The following is a 22,982-nucleotide window of genomic DNA, read 5'->3' on the forward strand; positions in this document are numbered from 1 at the left end:
TATCAGACATATCTGATATATGTCTGATATAGATAGAGACATAGAAAAATATGCTCTGCTTTTTACAGTCTGTGCCTTGGGCAAGCTCCGTTTAATTTTTTGAGTCCTGTTTCTTGGTTATGGTAATAGTCACACTGACTTTGTAGAATGGCAGTGGAAATGAAATGAGTGAATTCTAATGATCTTTTTAGCAAGACTTCTGGCACAGAGAGAGACATCAATAATTGATAACATCCAAGATTATTAATGGCTGTCATGATCACTGAAGAAGTCATTGACATGGATAATAAACTACTTTAAGTAATTCTGGCCTTGAAGTGAAAAAAAAATCCTTGTTTGAGATATGCTTAATTGTTGTCTGGCCTTTGGCATGTTGATTTGCCTGGCTGAGCCTCAGTTTTCCTTATGTAAAATAGGACCATTTGATCTAATCTTGGTTACTAGAATCCAAGAATAACTTCCTGATGCATAACAAAGTTATACACAATCATTAGGCCATTACATATAAAGAGAAAACCTGGAAGCCAAGGAGTTAGACAACCTGGCTTTACACCCCAGCTCTGCTCCCTCTTCTATAAGCGAAAGCACATTTGGCTATAGTGCATTATCACTTTGTTGAACCTCGATTTCACGAGTAGGAAAATGACCAGTAATATTTTCCTTGAAAAGTTCCTGTGGGAATTATAGGGACATATCTGTATAAGTGCAAGGCACCTGGAAAACTGGAAGGCTCTAGAGACTTGGTAGTGGTATGGTGGTGGTGGTGGCGGTGGTGGTGGCGGTGGTGGCAGTGGTGGTGATCATAATCACTCAAAATTTATAGACTTAATGAATTCATGGAAGAGTTTGAAGCAACAACAAACTAGAAGCCTGTGGTTACTGTCTTCACCCTACAGACCTAGTTTTAGGTGTCACATAGGGTACACACAGAGCTAAGTTACTGTGGCATGCTGACAGTGACTTTGGACTGTTATAATCTAAGTAATGCTTGGATGGCATTATTGGTTCTACACACCAACAAAAAACACAAGCTATTAATTAAGGAACTTCCCTCTTGAAGTCTTCCAATCATTTTTCTGAAAGAACATCTTTTCCAAACAAATATATATAGGCTTGCTGCCTTCTCAACCAGGTCTCCAATTCTATCTATCCATAAGATTCTGAGCAGGGTACCACCACAAAACATTTATTTCTCAGAGTGTAAGATAATAACATTACTTAGACTTTCTCTTATAACAGGAAACGGTAAAACTTTCATCATATTTCCAGCCGACATATTTTTGTTCCATTCCCATGTTATTCTTGGTTTTCTAGCATCCTCCCAACTTTGCTCCATTAAGTATATCAAGTACTAAAGACTTGGAGCTCATTTGGTGCATTCAGAAAGTCAATTATATCCACCAGTAGAGTGTAAAAGGAATGGAAGCTTGAGATATATTTATAGGTTACAGCCTCTAGGTGGAAGCTTGCCAATTTTCAGTCCAGCAATCTATAGGAATGCTTAGCAGGATGTCGGCTAAGTCCAGGGGAGCCATTCCAAATAGGAAGCATGCTTTAAGTGGATTTATAGTGATGTGAATGTCAAAGTTAGCTCCAAGTTAAATGAAACTAATTGGACCCTGTAGAACAGAGGTTGTAAACTGGGATCTCAATACCATATCTAGGCCACAGATGAGTCTTATTCTGACCATAATTGGGCCACCCATTTCTAAAGAAGAATTAATAGCTCAAAACTTGAAAACTTAAAAGTCAATTTCATATGAATGTATAAGGTTCTCTCTCTCTCTCTCTCTCTCTCTCTCTCTCACACACACACACACACACACACACACACACACACACAACATTGAACATGTATGAAATTTGCATGCTCTGTCTATAGTCAATCCATAATAATCAGGACTACTGGTGGTGAAAGCTGTCTAAGTTTCAGTAGCACATAATCCTTTAGGTATACCATATGTTCTTTGGTTTGCCATCATCTTCACAAACCTTTTGTATCTTTTATCATAATTTGATCATGTCCCTATTTAATGCTCTGTGTAAGTATTTGTACTCGGTTCTCCCGCTTCATAGAATTCTCATTGCTTATAGTGATACAGGTGTCAAAATAACCTCTTGCTTGAATAAAATCAGATGGGTCCTTTAGAAGGGACTCCTGGGTCCTAGGAGTGCAGTTGTCAATGTTTCTTCCCACTGAAAAATGTACTCAGGCATTAGAAGAAGCTCCTGAATGCTGCGGATTGAGAAGCACTGGGTCAGTTCTGAGAAGCTTCAAGAAGGACATATCCACCTCTGTGAAGTTTTGTTTATCTATCTCAGTACTTGTCAGAGGTGGTGGTCCCACTGCATTGAATGCCTTAGGCTTAGAAAGAGCAGATGGCATAGACAGAATTGACCTTTTATCCCTCTCATCTTGAGTGGCTTTTTAAGGGGAAAGAAAAAGGATTTCCAGAAAGTACTCAGGTAGAAAGAATTACAGCCAGAACTCAGTAAGTCACTGAGAGAGTCAGAGCCTTAGGCTAAAGCCCCGTGACCTGAAGAAAATGTCTAAGAGGCAGAGACGTCATACCTAGGGAGGCAAAAGCTGACTTGGGTCTTGTTCCAGTATCAAGTGCTGTATGAGTTCTGATAGATTCCTTTTTAGTTGGGCTTCAGACACTCCTTTGAAAATATAGACTAGGATAATGAAGTTCTCTACCATAAATGGGATATTTATATAATCTCCATTATGCCATATTCACACTCAAGGCTTAGGGACCAGATGAAGGGGATAGAAAGATTACAAGAGACAGGAGTCAGGTAGGACTGAACTAAAACAGTATCTTCTGTATATCACAGGGCTACTTCATTCCTTAACTCGAAGTAGTTGCAGTTGTCTGTGTAAGACGTACACAAGATCAACCTCATTCACAATTCTAACATGGAGGGGTGAGACATTCCTCTATATTACAGTAGAGGTTCCCACCTCTAACTGAAGAACTATGGACAGCTGATGTCTTCTAGGGGAGGGAGAATTAGATTGCTTAGAAATGTAGTCCTGACATGTCCACCACAGTCCAGTAGAGGGCCCTATACTCATCAGTATGGCAACACAAATTGGACTGGCTAGGATATTAAATGAAAGACTAAGAATAAGACTGGAGAGATGGCCAAATGCTTCAGAGCACTTGTTCCTCTTATAGAGGACCTAAGTTCAGTTCCCAGTACCTGCATAAACGCTTACCACCATGCAAACTCCAGGTCTCAAGGATACAATGCCCTCTTCTGTCCTCCATGGGGTGAATCATGCCTACAGTGTACATAGGCTAGTTCAGGCAAGACACACATACACCAAAATAAGTTTTTAAAAAAGTAAATATTAAAAACAAAAAGAAAACATGAAGTTGGGAGGAATGGGGAATCAGAAAAAAAAGAATCTAACAGAAAGTAGGAGGAGAAATAGGAGCCGGAATGCAATCAAAATATACTGTATAAAACTTTCAAAGAATTAAGAAACATATTTTATGAAGAAAGTAGAGGCTAGACCTTGATAATCTCTGGAAACTCCCTGGCAAATCCTCATCAAAGCAGAGGGTAGCTGAAGACAGTTATTTCCTGAAAGGCAGGTCCCAAACCCATGCTTAGGGGTAGCCACAGTGTCTAGTTCGGATCTAGAGGAATTGCACTTGCCTTCTCCAGTGTGGTTGTGATATGTTCGGATCTACTGACTCTCCTCCTTGTCCCACTTAGCTCCAGCTATGTTCTGGGAATTTGCCAAACAAATTTGACTAAGGACATTGTTTCGCCCTCTAATGACCTTTTCTTTATGCTGGAAAGATCTTCTGCAAGGCTCTGCCTGAGGCTGTCCCAATTCCTTTATATCCACAAACTCCACTGCATACGGTCATACCCAGAGTTGACTGATTTAGGGATTGATGTCCTGGCTCTTTCACATACTGAGAGTCACACAGTCTTCAAGAAGAAAGATAGCATAAGAGTTGTGGTTTTTTTCAGTTCTTCCTAAGTTAGTAAACCACCTACATGTCCAGAATCTTATTTCTTCCCAGGTGTGAGCAATGGCAGATTCCTTGACTTCTGAGTCCATACAAAGATGAAAAGAATGCTTATCTCAGAATGTTACAAACTGCATTCAGCTTATCACTAGCATACTGCTATTCTATGCCCAGAAGCCAATATGCACACAATGAGTGCCTTCTTCCCAAATGAAGATGGGGCTACATTCATTTCTATGCTTGTAGTTGATGTCTAAGCCTTGCATATGCAAGGACTATCAGTCCAGGGGTCATATGCTTTTATGCCTGGCCTTTGGCATGCTATGAGTGCCATGTTTTAAAGTTGGAACTGTCACTTCTGTGAGAAATGAAAATGGTTCTACTTGGCTTTCAGGGAGCATATGTCTGTTTTGCTTTGGCTAATAAATGGGGGTGGGATAGAATGGAGATGTTTCTGGAAACAGCAGAAAGCACTATGCAAATGTTAGCTCTTAATTATTCTTCCTAACACCAACAGCTTCTTTTCTCCATTGACAGCCCAGAGCCACTTGCTGCCCTGATAACAGTGGCCCAGATGCTGTCAACATCTGTCTGTTTCTCTGGGCCTTTCACAGAGAGCTAGTGAATAAAGGAGGAAGGAAATACCTTATTACAGAAACATGGGAACGATTTTACCACCTCCTTTTCCTATCCATTCCTCACAGACACCCCCTCATGGAAGGAATCATTCCCATTCATCTTTATGCTTAGGGTGCTGTGTTCAATGTTTGAATTTTGAAGATCCTTAGGAAAGATTAAAAATATTAGGTTCAAAGATTCATGGGGTTTTCTTCAGGAAATGGAGCTGTTAGCCAAGTGGTGCAGATTCTGATTACACAGGTGGATATAAGAGTAGTTCGGGGTTTTAAAATCTGAGCCTATGACTCTTTTGCTGATAGATTTAGATCAAGACCAAATAACCCTCTGTGTCTGTTTTCATATCAACAAAGTGATTGATCTAAGTTTTACAAAGAATTCTTTGCTTGTTTCATCCTTATATCAGATATCTTACAACTGGGAAGGACTGATGAAAGCTTAAGATTTGCATGTAAATTGGGCATCATTGATCTCCCTTTTCGTGTATTTCTACTTGAAGTGTGTCATCATGGAGAAGAATTAGTAGTGTTTTTGAATTTCTATTTTGTATCAGGAAGTCCACATTGGTTCGCCCATCTTAGCATTCTAACAGTTCTTCTCATCTGGGGGCCAATATTCCTGTTCCTGTCAGCTGAGAACCAAAGAGAGGTCACTTTCTCCGGCTTTAAGTATTGTCTTAACTATTGTATATAGCATTTTTCTGTTTCTTCATTTGTTTTATAAAGGCATTGGTTCTCAGAGATTAATTTTGCAAGTGTTGTTAGGGGAAACTGTAGTCAATAAACCCAACAGTTTATTTCTGTCCTGTTATGTTCTAAGTTAATATTCAGACGACTCTTAAGTGATGACCAGTGGAAGAGCTGCCCACAGCTCTCCTTGAGTTTTTCCACCAAGAAAAGGCAGTGAGAGTCTCAGATATCCCTGAACATGGTCAGTTAAAGTCAACAAGGCCAAGTGAGACATGTGTGATACCTGTGATACTGACTTAGAATTTGTCAGGTCATAATACTCTCATAAGATGCTCGGCACTAGGGGGCCCTTGGAGATCTTCTATTATAACTGCATTCTTTACGGACGGGGAAATGTAGGATTTGAGACAAAAAGATAAAAAAGACTTGATTAATGCAATTTATTAACCCCCCCACCACATGAAACTCACTTGGGGATTGAATTCTGTGTTTTACATCTATGGTATCACACTGTCCCTCTGCGATGGCTTTTAGAGGACATGCAGCCTATCTCATAGTCTTTCCCTTAGCTCATCCATGCATGTCTGAGATTCTGAGCAGAAAACTGGATGTCTGGGAAACCACTGGGAGGAACCTTGAGGAAGCTGAGTCTCCATGGATGTACTTCCTTCTCTTTCTTCTACTGGACCAGCCATAGGGTATCATTATCCTAATACTCTCTTCTCTCTATACTAGAGTTATAAGGAGCAGTGGAAAGTTTAGCATGTGGTGACAGTTCTACCATTTTTTACATCATAGCCCCTGATCTGGGATTTTGGGAAAACAACACTGTGAGTCTCCTGGGACGAACCTGGGCTAACCTAAGATGAATAGTCTCTGTAAGGGCTCTGGAAAGAGATGCCTGAAGCAATTAATGTTTGGCGACTTTTCGATTCCAGATGTTGTAAGAACTCACATAAAATTATGTTGAGGTAGGTGACAACATAGCGCAATACAGTACAGCACATTGCAGCACACATAACACCTGGATGGAGGTCAGTGTCCACAGCTGCCAGTAATTGCACTTAGTCCCCTCGTTTTCCCTCGAGAAAATCAATATCTGAGACCCAGTGTCTTTACCTGTAAAACAACAAGTGAACACAGATACTAGAACCAACCTTATGAAATGTTTTAAAGAATCAATTAGCATATGGAAGGACATTGTGCCTCATACCTGTAATTCTATCACTCTGGAGGTCATCATTTGAATTTCAAGTTCACAAGTAGCTTGGATTCCAAATATTGAGACATTTTCTCAAAGAAACAAAACAAAAAGGGAATTAATAAAAATGATGCATGGAAGTTGTTTAAACACAGCCTTCTATGTTTCCAATATTGTTCTTTATTTTATAATGTAAGTCCAAAAATTGGGTGTTAACTGTCAGGTACCAAAACCCATGTTGTTTGCATTTCTAGGAAACCTTTAAACCTTTGCTGCTTTAAAAACAGATTGCATTTATGTAGCACTTGTTTTATGCAGACACTCTAACCAAACAACACGTTTTAATTTATCATAACCACATGGCATTGCTGTAAGGCATGTAGTATCATCGTACTCATTTCAGAAGTGAGGAAACTAAGGAAAGAGAGTCCTTTATATAGTATCAGGAATAGAGGCAGGATTATGATTTAGGAACTGGGTCTTACCATATCCTGTTGAATCTTGAAGTCCATCTTTCTATGAAACAAAGATAAGATATAGTGAGAGGAGTAGATGTTGCCTCTGTCCTGAAGGGGAGCAGAACACAGTAAAGAATGGGAGTTACTGTGAGGGCCATCCCCAGAATAATAACAGCTACCCTCAACTCTTCTTTTTTTATGACAGGGTTTGCATAAGTTTCTAACAAACAGTGTGGTTTCCCATCAACTGCCAGCTTCTCTTTATTTCCTTCTCAGGACTGTGCTCTGCAGTGAAAACCACAAAGTTTCACTGCTGCAAAAGGGCTTTCCATTGGTTTCTGCAGACCCTGAATTTAAGTAAAAGAATATGATTGAATTAGGATGATGATAGAAGGCAGTGTGGAACGTGGGTCCCCTGAGCATTGAGGTTGGTCTACAGTTTTGCATGGCTATCATTTGGTGGCTCTTAGGTTTGTAGGTTGCGATGGGATGTAGCTATCTTTCAGTGCCCCATTCCGCCATCACTCACACTGGATTACAACGTTCTGATGACTAAGGATGCTGAGCATTTCCTTACGTGTCTTTCAGTCATTTTAGATTCCTCTGTTGAGATGTCTCTGTTTAAGTCTGTACTCTTTTTTTTTTATTGGATTATTTGTTCTTTTGATGACAAATTTCTTGAGTTCTTTGTATATTTTGGGGATAAGACCTCTGTTTGATGTGGGGTTAGTGAAGATCTCTTCCCATTTTGTAGGCTGTCATTTTGTCTTGTTGACCTCGTACTTTGCTTGGCAGTTTCTCAGAAAATTAGGAAACAACCTTCCTCAAGACCCAGCAATACCACTTTTGAGGACATATCCAAAGGAGGCTCAATCTTGCCACAAGGATATGTGCTCAACTATGTTCATAGCAGCATTGCTTTTCATAGTCAGAGCCTGGAAACAACCTGAATGTCCCTCAGCTGAAGAATGGATAAGGAAAATGTGGCACATTTACACAATGGCGTACTACACAGAAAAAAAAAAAACATGACACCTTGAATTTTTCAGGCAAATGGATGGAGCTAGAAAACATCATTTTGAATGAGGTAACCAGACCCAGAAAGACAATTATCACATGTATTCACTCATAAGTGGTTTTTAAACATAAAGCTAAGAAAATCAGCCCAGAAATCACAATACCAGAAAACCTAGACAACAGTGAGGACCCTAAGAGAGACTTACATAGATCTAATCTACATGGGAAGTAGAAAAAGACAAGATCTCCTGAGTAAATTGGAAGCATGGGAACCTTGAGAGAGGGTTAAAGGGATGGGAAAGGGGAAGGGAGGGGAGCAGAGAAAAATGTAGAGTTCAATAAAAATCAATAAAATGAGAGGAAAAAAAGGAACATTCTGAACCCCTCTGGGTTAGGTCTGAAAGCCTAGACTCTAGTTTCCCGACAATGTAACCTAGTGTCTCTAAGATTCACTTTGCAAAGCTGTCACAGACATTCATTTCTCTGTGTGAACTGAGGGGAAAAGGGCTAGGGCGTGATGCTAAATGCCACAGTCACTTTGGACACAGAATTTATAGGTTTGCTCTGAAATTCAGGGATATATGTATTTTGAATTTTAAAATCTTTACGCTAACAGTTTTTCTTTCTTGATTAATGCATTCATTAGAGTACCCTGAAATGCTGCATACAAAAAAGTGGCTGTTCCTCTCCCCTTCATTCCAGACACGGTGCTAAAAGAGGAAAAACCTCACCCATGCTGCGCAGACGCCACTGCTGTGCTGTGAGGATGGTTTTGTTTGGGAGATTTCTTAGCCTCTAGATAACAGTAATACACTTGAAGATCCGTGGAGATTCCTCTGGAGGCCAACAGAAATTCTCTCCTCTTTTCGCCCTACTGTTTAAGAGGTCTGTGTTCTAGCATTGTCTCAGTTACACATTAATGTTTTACCTGGAACAGATTGCTTAGCCTGCATTTAATCTGCAGAATGCATGAGCTAGAATCAACCTCACCAGTTTTCAGAGAGGAGGACTGCTTTAGTCACTTAGGGTACTTAATTTGTGATTACCAGTGATTGTCGTGGAACAGGGGCTAAGAAAAGATACCCTGTAAAGCAGTGAGCGCCAATAGTTAACGCCAAATCCTTGAAATCACCTGACCATTTTTAGTTTTATACTTCTTCTCTCACTGAAACAAGCTTTGAATTGACCACCAAGCAGTCAGGTTCGAATCCTGCCTCTACCACAGGCCACAGTTGACCTAGGAAATGTTCTAATGCTCTTCTCCTCACTCAGCCTTGAAAGAAGAGGAAGGGCTTTTCTTCTCTTTTGTTTCATGAAGCTCTGCAATTTCAGAACCCCAACCTCTACCTAAATTGGAGCAACCCATTTGGTATGACTTTATTCAGAAACAGGTTCACAATAAAACATTTTTTCAAAGGCAAGTGTTCAAAAGAGGCAATACTCCCTACCATGTTCTCCAACCTTCTCTCAGCTCCCATGTATTGTGACATTTGGAAAGTGGGATTTGAGCTGGGAAAGACTAGCCTGTGTCTGGCTCTGCCGACTTTCCCTCCAGTCACTGTTAAACATCTGTTCAGCATGGTGTGGGGCGCATGGCCTGTGCAGAAGGGATTCACTGGCATTGAGAGGGGCGTAGAGGAGGAGGAATCGGGTGACAGTGTGAGGTGGTCTGAATCCCGAACACATCTGTGCTGTCTCTTCTGAGTTATTAGTTGTTCCCTCCAAATCAAACACAATCTGTGCCTGCCTCAGGCTCCCTCCTCAGACTGTTGGCAGGCTGCTGGGTACCTCTATGGCCTTCTTTGGTCTTTGGAATAGAGGGATTGACATAAGCCTTTTGCTTTCTGCCAACTCATCCATCCTCTTCCCAGCCTTTTGCATACAGCATGCTCCAAAGACACTCTCCTGTTACACAGAGATAAGATACATTAACATTTTTAGCCCAGAGTCCTTGGTCCAAATACGAATTTCCAGGTATCTCCTCTTCCTAAGATAGATAGACACAGCCATATATAATGGAGAAGGCCTATTAAACCTGCATTTAATTAGCACAAATTAGCAAATGCATACTTTGTCAATAGCAGGAAATACAGAAACAGTAACATCAGAAGTTGGCGTTAGATCAGTATCCTCACAGTTACTACATAGAGCCTCCATAGCACAGAGCAAAAATGTATGGAAAACCCAAAATTGGTGTTTTCTTTGGTCACTCTCGGTGTCTACTGCTCATGGTGGATATCACTGTACTCTGAGTGACACTTTCCTCTTAGAATATTTCTTTTCTTTTTTTTAAGTAATCATGATAATTGTTCAGACATTTACATAAGTAAGCAAAAATAAAACATTTCAACTAGATAATGAAGGTTAAATTGAAATTTCTATTCCATGTACATTCATTATCTTTCAAGTTGCTTCAAAAAGCTGGAAAAAACTGAAGGAAGGAAACAGCTCTTTGATTCATGGATTTAGAGGTTCCAGTTCACCGTTGCTTGGCCCTATTGTTATTGACTCTAACTGAAGCAAAGCGTAGACAGTAGAGCAAATCTTACTTCAAGACAGCTAGAAAGCAGGAAGAAGGAAGAGTTCTGTGGTGAGACAGAACTTCAGAGGTAAAACTGCAGAGTCCACATCCTCGAATCAGGCTCCGCCTTCCATTGTTTCCACGGCTACACTGGAGTGCATTTGATTCTGGACCCATTAGTGTGTTAGTGAGTAGGACTGAGTCCTCCTTCTTCCATCCCTTTCTAAACACCCCGCAGATGAACATTGCATTGAGGACCAAGCCTTCAATACACATGACACTTCTACCCAGATAGCAATAAGAGGCTTAGATTTTTCTCTATAATGTAATATCTTAGGTTTACTATAGCTGTAAAGAAATAACATGACCAAAGCAAGTTGGAAAGGAAAAGGTTGATTTGGCTTATTCTTTCCCAGTTCATCATCAAAGAAAATAGAACAGGAACACAAGCAGAGCAGGAATCTGGTGACAGGAGCTCAGGCAGAGGCCACAGAGGAGGGAGTGCTGCTTTCCAGATTGTTCCCCTTGACTTGCTCAGCCTCCTTGCACTCTTATAGAACCAAGGACTACCAGCCAAGGGGTGGCCCCTCCGGCAATTCCTGGGACTTCTCCGATCAATCATTCATTTTGAAAACACCCTACAGTCTGATCTTTTGGAAACATTCTCTCAATTAATGCTCCCTTTTATCTATGACTCCAGTTTGTGTCAAGTTGGCATGAAATCAGCCAGTACAAACAGGGATAGTTTTGAGAGTATGTTGTAGTTGTATTTGGCTATACACTCATCTGCCCATAATACTTGGTAACATTCTAATATTTTTATGTGCTTCATCCAATCTAATTCTCCCATTCACTCTAAGAGTCAGGTAAGGTTAGTTATTGTTGCTAGTTGATTGGTGAGGAATGTAGGCAACAAGAGGATTAGACACTCTCCCAATGTCTCATTAAAAGGATTTAATTCCCAGTTCTAGCTTCCCTGAGCCTGGCACAGATCAAGGCTCAGTAGTTTTCTATGATATTTTGCTTCTGAGTAAGGATGGAAAGTCCCACATGAACTGGGAAGAGTCCCTCCTCACTGTTACCAGCTGTTCCTGAGGCTCCCAGCTTGCTCTGCCGCACAGAAGGAAGGACAGTCCCACCATTCTTCCTGACGGCAGTACAGAAGTTCCTCAAACCAATCATAGACACAGAAGTGGGAAGGATAGTGACAGGATTCCTCCACGAGTTAGGGACAGAAGCTATAGTAAGAAAGGGCCCACTTCTAAACACATATTTGAAATGCAGAAAAACCTGGGAGGGATCTGCACCTGTTTGCATTGCAGTGAAATTCTGAAAGTATATTGATTAAAAAAAGGGAAAACAATGTAGATGCTTTTGGAGATGGGTGGAGGAAATAAAGCCCTCCTAGGAAGGTTTTTGTGTGAGTATAATAATAATAATAACAGCAATTTAGTGGGAACATTCTATTGACGCAGTTAATAGATATTGGGCTTTTAGAATTCCTGTGTCCTCCTCACCTAAAACTGCTTGAAAGATGAGAAAAGGAATGAAACAGTTAGAGACTGACATTTTATCTTTGCTAATGTGAAAATCTCCGATAAGGAATATGTCAGATAGGCTCTTCCTTATTCAGCCTAAGTACCAAGTGTTTGATACCCTATCATGTGGACATTGTTCTCTTTAAAACCAAAGTATTAGTCAGAGCCCTTCCTACGGTAAAGAAGTAAAGAGAGATCATTACCTAAATTCAGATCCCCAACACTCAGTTACAAAGCTGGGCATGATGGTGCTGAGGACCAGAGACTGGAGAGCCCTGAGGCTCTCTCTAGCCACCCTCTTCTAACCAATCATTAAACTTGGAGAACCTGTCTCAAAAGATGAGGTACATATTAATAAAGATAGTTTGTGTTGACCTCTTACCTCCGTGGATGTAGGCGCATGTACCTGTACACATGTATGTATATGTATGCGTACACCACCCACACAAGAGAAAGCAGTAGATAGGGAGACAATTATCTTTGCTAACTTTAGGTTCTCAATATTGTAAGCTCTGTTTTGTTTGTTCTGTTTTGCTTTAAGTTGGGAGATCAAATCAGGAAGGTGGGGAGGAAAGAGTGAAGCATCCCCACCCTTCCATCAGGAATGGGGACAACCTTTGCCCCTGTTCCTGTCAGTGTACACACTGGCGTCCTATTGAGTCTGTTGTCTTCCTATTCCTTCCTATTCCTGGGCATCTAATGCTTGACTCTCTGCCCCTGATAACTCACAGTCCTGGGGATTTCCTGATCAGTCTCAGTGGGGGAGATCCTGAGGTCTTTATGACAATTGACAGTTCCATCACCAATGGCTAAAAAAATGGCAGGAAAAGTGCACCTCTGAAAAGACAACTTTTGTGTGACTGGTAATAGGTTTTGAAGCAGCTTGGTGGACGGATGATGGAAGCACCGGCCGCAGTGGCAATCCTGCAGATATGTGGCATTGCTGTGGTGGTTGCAGTTGTCTCTGCCAGAGTTAGCGAGTGGTGCTGTTTAGAGTCCTCTCCCTTTCATGACAGTTTCTGCACTCGACATTGTATACAAATCGTTCTGCAGCATACAGTTATTTTATAAGCAAAATCAGAGGCCGGGGATTCGTTGCGTACATAATCAAGGTGGCAGGACTGGAGCAAGGGCCAAACAAACAGAGTCCTTGACGACTGGAGTTTAGTTTCCTATCATTCACCTAGATGACAGGTGGGTATGGCAATCCACACCGAACCTCAACACCCAGAGGTCAGAGACATGGCATCCCTAGAACAAGGGGCTGTGTCAGTTTGCTTAATTAGCATGCTCTGTGTTCAAGTGACCCTGTCTCAGGATATACGATGATTCTGAGTGCCACCTTCTAACATCTATCTGCACATATGAATTTATATGTATACCACGGAAAAGAAGGTGACAACAGCAAGGCTTAAAATAAAGAGGCTGTCCCAGAGCTTTATAGCCCATCAGCTTGGATTTAGACCCAAATTCAGTACTTTTGAGCTATATCCTGGTTGGCCTCTTTCATGAAGTGCTCCAGTATTTCCATACTGGAGCTGCAGTAGTTTGTAAAGTTTGGAGTTTGGACCAAGTTTTGATTTGTTTCTTTTTCTCAAACATCAGAGACTAGCTAAATGTAAATAGTTTGCCTCTTAATTATTCCCATAGTGTGCATTGGTTTTCCAAAAATCAATAGGAAATTAAAAACATTATTTTTTTGTTCTTTAAATATGTCTGGTCTCTAACTGAACATAGGATTCTGAAATAGTTTAGGAACATCCCTGGGCTCAAGGGGCTAACAGACTATTTAGAGAACCATCTACCTATTCATTCATTCATTTATTCATTCATTCATTCATTCATTCATTCATCTATCCTTCATAACTATCCAAAAGTGTTTGTTAAAAGTCAACAGTGTACTAAGAGTTATTCTTTATTCTTAAGAAGAAAATAAATCATTACCATTTATTAGTAATTAAAATTTCATTCCTATTGGGTCACAAAACATTGAGCACATCAGCATGGAATGTAACCAAGTGTAGGGAAAAGTAGTGGGATAGTGGAGAGAAGTCTTGGAATTGAGTGAAGGTGAGGGCTCTATTAGAAGTGGCTACAGTGAGAAGAAAAGGCTCATGAACAGAGTCCCAGTTGCAGGTCCCTCCCCTGCCTTGGGGCCATACCAAGACTTTGTATATTATGATTTTTAAAGACCTCGTCCGTAGGAAACTTACTTTCCATGCCTTGACTTTGAGTTCTAGACTACAATGCTACCTCAGGAATCTCTATAGTTGGTGTAGTGCTGACGGTTGGCATAGGGAGGCATCTCTTCGTAGACTTGGGAGTCTTCACTGAGATGAAGGATGAAGGCTATTCTCATCACCCCCTTCTCAGCATCTTCTCTCTGATGGTGACAGTTCCAGGATAGTAACAGCACATGGATTTGGACTCTAAAAGCAAATGTGTTCTCTGACAATAACCAACCCTGCAACCTCGGGCAGAGTGCCCTGTTGGAGGCTTAGTATCCTCAATTGCTAAATGAAGTTAAGGATGCCTAACCTATTTGGCTGCTGCAGCCGTCGAGTTTATGTATCCTAAACAATCATGAATGTGAGGTGTGGATTTTTTGTTGGTTTCTTTAGTTTTTAAGGGACAAGGGACAGACTAGGGTTTCTGATTCCTGCTTCAGTGCATTTTTTCCTAAGCCAGAACTCATGACACCATCATTCCGTGAGCAGTGGTGTGTTAGATCCTCTTTGTGCAGTTGCGCAGTTAATCTTCAGAGTGCTGTCATTCAGTGGAGACTATTGTCTTTCGCTTTCAACTGAAAGAGCAGAGGCTCCAGAAAATGCATTGACTACCTAGGGCTTTCCAATTGGTAAATGACAGTGAGGACATGGCAACTCTTGCCTACTGTGTTGCTCAGTGGGCTCTCTAGCAATTCAGTCCTCTTTTGGGTGGGAAAGTACTTGATTGAATGGGTAGCTCTCCTCCCTTTTAATTTGTCTTTAATTGGAGTTCCAAGGAAGTGTATTTTATTTCTACTCCCTCTATGATTTGCACTGGAAGCTGTGGGAAACTCTTTGCTCCTCACTGTTTCCCCCGGCATAGATTTTATCCAGCTGTGTATGGTAGTAATTATCTTCTTGCATATCTATTCCCCCAAACAACTGCAACTTTTTCAAAGGCAAATCTGTGCATTTCTAAATCCAGGCAAACAGTTTGGCACAGAGTTGGGATATAGCAACAAGGTGTTACATTAAGACCTTGAACAGGAGGGTTGTGAGCTTGAGGCCAGCATGGGTAACACACAGTGAGCTCCAGGGTAAAGTTAGGCAACATTGTGTGATCTTATCTCAAAGTGGAAAACATAGTGTCATTTTAGCTGTCTGTCTCTCCCACAACTCATTTGGGTGAGTGTCACTATTCCCAAGTTAGAGCTGGGGAAACTGAGCATCATAGACTTTCCTAAGGTCACAACACTGGAAAGGTGACAAACAACATCAAGACAACGTGAACTTGACTCTGTCTGTTTCCAGATGTGCTAAAGCAGTGCAGAGAATGACCAGATCTAGGAATTTGGGCAGAGCCCCTCCCTGACCCTAGTGTCTGTTTGCTTATCTCAGTGACTAAAAGAATGGGAGGAGAATGAATCCCTCTGTCTCCTACCCTCTCCATTACTCATCCTTGCGAGTAGGATCTGACAGAGCTCGAGGGGCCACCTAAGGGTGGGGACTGGGGTACTGATTTATGTTAAATGGCCTGTGTGAATTATCCTCTGCTCTCCATTACGTTTAGATGGAGAATTGCCAGACAGCTGTAGGTGTACCTCAGCCATCGAGCCCCAGAGAGGCATTCATAATGGACTCATTCATTCTTTCTTTCAACGATCTACTCTAGGTGCCATGAACCATTCACACTCATTCTGAAAAAATGAAATAAAACCTGACGCTTCCATTCATTGGTTCTCGGAATAGAAATAAAGTAGGTGCATAATGACACCTACTCACTGTCAGACCTGAGACACATCCTGAGAAATACATAGCTGATTAAGGGTCTGCTTAAGGGAGCAAGCTGCATGCAAGTTGCACTACAATTTCCCATGCTCTATTATAGACAGGCATGAGTCAGTGGGAAGAGCAAGTGGGCACTTGACCCAGCCAGAGAAAGTATGTTTTAGAGAACCCGTGACTCTGGAGTTAAGCCTTAAAGGACTAAATAAAACAATCAGGTGGGGGCATTTTAGTCAGAGGATCAGTGTGATCAAGAATGCAAAAGCGAGTTGTGTACCTTCTGCAGCACCTTTACCAGATTTCCGGTGCCAGGCAAAGAGGCAAAAGAAAAACCTAGAGATTTTCCCTCTGTCCCAAGGTCTCCAAGGCCAATTTTGGCTTTCTAATCTTCTAGAATATCATCTAGCAAGGATGACTGCTGTCGGCCATTTGGGTTAGTGTTGCTGGTACACATCTATAATCCCAACACTGGACAGGCAGAAGCTGGAAGATCTCACATTCAAAACCTACTTGGACTAAAAAGCAAGTTTCAGATCGGCCTGTGTGGTTCTATCTGAAAATATACCAATTAATACAGAGGTAGTGAGAATATTTTTAAAAGCATGCAGTTTTACCTTCTCACTCCAAAGAGGGGACACGGCCATGCCTCAGAGCCTGGAGGCAGTATCGCATGCAGCTACACTATCAAGACTATCTCATACCAATACGTATGGCAAAAAAAGTGACCTCATCAATGCCTCATATTTTTAAGGGAAAAAAGGTTTGTACTCAACAATAAGGATGTTACATCTCCTTGGCTCTGTCAAATGCAGCTCATTGCGTTGAATGTGGTGATGTATAGTATGATCTCATTGTGTTCTCCCCATGTCTCCTCAGTTACATGTTAGTAACCCTGCTTGCAGATGAGAAAGGGAGAAACGTAAGTGAATTAACCACAGTAGAGCCATGGTCCTAGCTAAGCCTGATTGGCTCTGGCTCAGGACATTAGGCCTGAGTGTTCACTGGCTCTCCTTTGGATTGTTACAGGATTCAGATTGTGCGAATATTTAGCTCCTTTTCTGATGTGACCTAAAGATGATTATTGACATTTAAACTGGAAGGCAGTAGGTGGAAAAGGAATACATTCCAAAGAACCAGTGTTTCTGCCTTTTCCCCCTTTGGCATTGTCTTGGGAAATAAAATATGCATCTAAGACATACATGATAAATCGGTGACTTGTTTAAAAGAAAATACTTTTTATTTTCTTTAATGAGGCCTTCTTAAACAGGTCAACCATTATATCCCTAGAGGCAAAGAAATAAATGTAGATAAATGTAACTAATTATATACATGCAGAGGGGTATGGGTATGTAGCTACAGATGTGAATTTGTATAAGTATTTTCATGCAACACATTGTCTTTCAATGTGCATTTATCTTCTTTTAGTTAATTATTGTTTATGCATAAACACATCTTTCATTCTATTATGGGCGAAGATCTTGCATAATCAAGGGTATTTTACTCAGGAAGTCATTAATACTTAGACAGGTCTTTCTCTGGGCCAATGACAGAATCCAGACCTCATTGTCATCATTGGTACTTTCTTCTTCCCCTGTCTTGTCTTTCTATTCTGTTGTATATGTCTTATATCAACCACAGTTGTTAAGTAGTTGACTGCCCACCTCCACTGCCTTTGTTTCAGTTTTCATAATCTCTCTTAGATCTGGGGCTCTCAGTTGCTGGTATCAATGACCAATGTACTTTGAACCAGTTGAGTTTTTTACATGACTTTCCTGTACATTTAGTTAATTTTTCTCGCCTCTGCTCACTCCTCACTAGATGATAACAGCAACCCTATTCGTACCCCAGCTGCGAAAATCACAGTTATCCCATTTCCAAATAACTCCAGGGGCACAAATTTATCCCATATAAAAACTACTGTTTAAACGTGCCATCAGAAACCTTGGTGGCCTCCTTGATTTCTGTCTCTCTGCTACACTCAATGTGATCATTCTGTAGTTCACAGCATCTTTTTACCAGCCTACATCAAAATTAAAATCTACTGAGTCCTCATGAGAATCTCAAAAGTGTACATTGGAGCCTAGGTTACTCCTAAAAATGAAGACCTGTGTGACAAGTACTTGAACTTGATACCACCAGACTCCCAACTGAGTCGATGGGGGATGAATTGGATCTGTGTCTAGCGCAGCATTCACTGTGGTAGGAAAATGAAAGTTACAGAAGAAGGGAGGTAAATCCAAGATCACTCGACACTCATCAGAAGGATCACAATGAAAATTAATGCAAACTGGAGGAAAATGGAAGGTCACCGAACCTCTTTCATTAAGCAAATTTTCCTGATTGACAAGCTTATTAGCAGCTTTGGTGGATACTGACTATAAACTCTGCCTTTGAAACCTTTGTGGACATGCTGTGATCTTGGCCAAATCACTCTCTTTTTTCTTTTCAGTAACAGAAGCACTTTCCTTATCTGCCCTATGAAAGGGTCAGACTATTTTCTTACAATCCTCAGCTTATGCATAGACTGATGCCCCAGAGGGACTTCTCAGACAACCTGGAGGCCTGTGCCTTGCTACCAAACTAACTTTGTCACTAGGCATCTGGCCAAAAAGAACATCCTATGGGTCACCTGCCCAAAGCTATCACGGGGCTGGCTGCCAGGGACCAGAAACAAGTGGCAAGAAGGGAAGGACATTACTTGGGAGAATATGCATGTTCACAGCCCTGAGGATTAAAGGCCCGTGCTCTTATCACTGCTGAACAGAGTATTATAAATCCAGTCTTAGAATACAAAATCCCCTGGCGGCTTGGCCATTGTGAGGGAATATTAAAAAGGCTGGAGACAGAAATAATCAGTTTCCGAATGACACATTGTCAAATAAAGCGTTTTCCACATTAGCCTCCTCTTTCCTTTCTCTTGCTTCTTCTGCCATGTCTGGATATTTTAACACAGAAAGTAGATGAAAACGAAGCCAGGCTGAAAGCCTACTAACTCTGCCTTCTCTGAGGGTTCTGTTGGTAGGGTGTTGGGAGTGCCGGCTTTTAGACTCAGCAATTTATGAGTGTTAATATTGTTTGTGTAAGCAAACTCGGTGAAGGTGCTCAGAGGAAAAGCAAAGCTGCTAAGGGGTCATACAGATTATCACCAGGAGCTCCATGCCTGCTGTGGTTAGAGCTAGAGACAGGGTCTTGTATTTGCATTTTTCTGATGTGTCAGTGAGGGTTTTAGGCACCTGTGTGTTTCTTGCAATTTCTGTACCATCAATGCACCAAATACTGGCAAATAGCATTTCAGAACCTGGACTGGAAAGCTGGCCAGGCAGATGATCTGCCGGCGGCAGTGGAGTCAGATAAATGGTAGCCCTGAAAGACTTTGAGAGGAAGGAAGAGGCAAAGATCCTGTGATGGTTCATGTGAATCACAGATCGATAAGCCTGAGAATGTGTGTATACAACATACCTCTCTCTGTATTTTTGAGTGTGTTTCTGAAGAGGTTTAATGCAGTGGTAAAAGACTCATCTGAAATGTTGTAGCACTATCCCATGGGTTAGATAGAATGAAAGAGGGGGCAAACAATAGATCTTGCATTTTCTCTGTCTCTTCTCCAATGCCACAATATGTAATGGACTGAAACTATCAGCAAAATAAATATTTCCTCTTCCCTTCCTTGCTTTATCAAGTGCTTATTCATGGTGATATAGAGTCAATGAGATGTCCTCAGAAGACGTAATCTCTAAACTGAAAGCTGGGGGCTCACAATGAGCACGTCAGCTTCCTGCTGCTCCTACAACCAACTGTCATAAGCTAGGTGGCTTAGAGCCAAATAAAGCCATTCTCTCATAGCTCAAGCAAATGCCAACAGGGCCACTGATTCCGGAAGCTCTGTTAGAGAGGCTGCTCCAGATTGTGAACAAAGGCCCATGGACCAGTAGTATTCTTTGCCTGTAACTAGGTCACTCTAATCTCTGTCTTTGTGTTCACCTTACCTTCTTTCTATAGGTTCATGCCTCTGTATTCTCTCCTCTTAAAAAGACAGAAGGCATTTTGTTTAGGGTCCTTTGTAATTTCATATGCTCTCATCTTAACTAATCACATCTACAAAGTTCCAATTACCAAATGAAGTCACCTCTTAAGATTCCATGAGAGCATGCTACTCGGGCTTCCTTATTCACTGCACTTTGTTAAGTGAAAGATTACTTTAGGTGGAGAGTCAATGAGTTGGCATAAGGGGTCATCATATTATGGGGACAGGCTAACCAGTCAGTTTGTTCTAGGGTGAGCAATTCCAGGCAGGACAGATGAGTCTTGCCGAGAATGGAAGCATGTGAAGGAAGCAGGAGCCCAGTCGTGAAGGTTACTGAGTGCCAGGCTGGGTGTTATCCTGTGACTGGATAGAGTGGAGGAATAGAGAAACTAAGTGAAGGAGGCTTCTTTCTTTGGCGGAGACCTTAAACTCACACCGCGTCTCGTCTTTTTTACTTTTTAGCACAATTCTTTACAATGGGAATAATCATTTGCAAAGGAGCCTATTGGAAGCCCAGGAGGTAAACAGACTTGTCACAGCCATCAGCAAGCAGGGAATCAGAACATCACAAGGCCAGGACACAGCATTTTCACATCGCACCCCTCTATGCCCTCATCCTCGTTGGCCTCTCCTGGGGAATCTGTGGTCCATTCTCAGAAACTAAATAGAGAAAGTTGTATGATCCTGCAGAGAGATACCCAAGGAAAGAAGATTCCAGAAGAGAGGGGGCTTGGAAGATCCACTTTTTCTCTTTTATCTCTTCCCTCCTCTCACCCCCAGAGCACGGTGAAGTTTCCAGACCCATAAAGAAGTAAATCTTTGTCCTTACTTTGTGCACTTTCAGATTCATGCAAAGCATCTGCTAACTAATAGACTATTGTGTTTTTCCTGGAATTTTCGGCCATAATCCATACCTATTTACCTTTAAAAAGACCTAAGATATTCCCCCCTCAAAGTAGATTTGGGATCTAGTTGACCCTGAGACCAAATGGGCTCAGTGTAACAGTCCTGAGCCTTGGCATCTTCTTGACTTGTTTTATAAAAACCCACAGTCCTCGGCACCTCATGTCTCCCTCCCTCCATGGCTCCTGCTTTACTCTGAAAGATTTTCCAGTCATCAGGGTCTGGGTTTGCTCCTGCTGTGTGCTCAGGACCTGAATGGCCCAGCTCTGCTGATACATCGATTGCTCTTCCTTTTTCTCTACTTGTCTCTGGTGAAAGAAGCTGGAGTAGGAATGTGGCCCCCTTGGCATATGGATAGCATCCTTAGCCATTGCTGGTGACTCAGCACACTATTTCTCACTGAGGAGTCACTCATCTTCCTTTCATGAGCAGATTGTCCGAATGAGACAATGGTATAGCAGTGGTCTCTCATGGTCCCTATGCTAATGCACAGTCCTCCAGTATGTAGTGAGCATTTTGGCACATTTTAGATTTTGTCCACGAACCCTGTAGTTGCCATGACTGAGAACATTTATGTCTCCTGCCTACCATCTGCCAGTTTCTGGTGAGTTCTCCACACCCGTCAGCTCTCATCTCATCTCCTTTACAAAGAAGCTTTTGACTCACACATTTCACATACACTTGAAAAATTATACATATGCATATCTACATAAAATATGTACTGCAGATATGTTTAATTTGTCTTACTGGTTTCTAAGTTCTGATATCTAGGGAAATATTCTTTGAGACCTTAATGTAGATCACTGCCAATGTCAAGCCTTGATGTCAGTTTTCTTCCAATGCTCCCATCCCAAACTTATTATTAGCTACTTTTGAGCCCCAGCCCCTTTGGGAGATGATACAACTTTTGCAATGATGAGTTTTTGGGCCTTTTATAAAAGAAAATTATAGTTTTAATTGTGTGTGTAGTCAGCAAGATGTCAGAACCACATCTGTGAGAAGACAGTAATATGTCTTAATAGTATCCACTGCAGTCACCCCCTCTCACGATGCTGTGTTCAAGGTTAATTTCTGATTCCTTGGTGACAAGCTATAGTGAATAGGACTTGGTTGTGCCTGCACTAAGATTATGGTCTAACTGCTTGAATGAAATGGAAAGAATATAATCTTTAGAATTAAGAAACAAAAACACACAAAATGAATTAGTAAGCATAAGGTTCCAATCCAATTTCCACACTTCGCCCACTTTACATATAACCAGGATAACCTTCTCCCTGTGTGGGTATCACACCAGCAGAACTGAACAGAGTGGTACCTCATCTCCAAAGCGTGGAACATGATACAAAGCAAGGAAAGAGCGAGTGATAACTCCAGTGCAGGTTTTTCTGGCATTGTGGAGACTAGAGGAGACTCTAAGACACCTGCTGTCCATCGTTGGCAGAGACTAGGGAGATAAATGTAATTTGGGAATAGTTTCCCCTTAGAAACTCATAGACCAGATCATTTCCTAAATTTTGCAAGTCAGTTTAGTTACACTTGTAGACATGGCACCGCCATATTTCTCAGTAATGCATCATATGCAGAGGTGGGTGGGGCTAAAGATAAATTAACATCAGTTTACTCTCAGTTTCTGATTAAAGGAGCCTTACAAAGCTTTGCCTCCATTCACCTGCTTATTCATTTGTTCTACAACATTTTTAAGCACCGACTTTGTCCCAGGACCCTTCTTGAAAATCAAAGACTGAAGGTCTGAACAGAGGAACACAATATAAACCTTAGAAATGTTTGGATTTGATAATGCAATCTAATACTGTGTTAAGGTTGTAATGGGGTGTATGGAATGTTACTACTGCTTAAGCCCTTGGGGAACTCATTGTGTAGGTAATAAAATAAGGCTGAGAGAACTTGATGGATTGTCCTGGGGCTGCATAGCTGGAAGAGGAGGAAGGCAGCCACCTGCATTTAACAAGCAAGATGGTTCTAACATGGCTATTAGCAATGAGACTCT

At 41.4% G+C, this 22,982-nt stretch overlaps 1 protein-coding gene across 3 annotated transcripts in view; it reads left to right on the forward strand.

Moving 5' to 3' along the window:
• Astn2 (astrotactin 2) overlaps positions 1-22,982 on the forward strand; it is a 979,028-nt gene that overhangs the window by 179,746 nt on the left and 776,300 nt on the right. The window lies entirely within an intron of this gene.

This window comes from Myodes glareolus, chromosome 3 (genome assembly GCF_982192425.1).
Source record: "Myodes glareolus chromosome 3, mMyoGla1.1, whole genome shotgun sequence".
Taxonomy (NCBI): Eukaryota; Metazoa; Chordata; class Mammalia; order Rodentia; family Cricetidae; genus Myodes; species Myodes glareolus.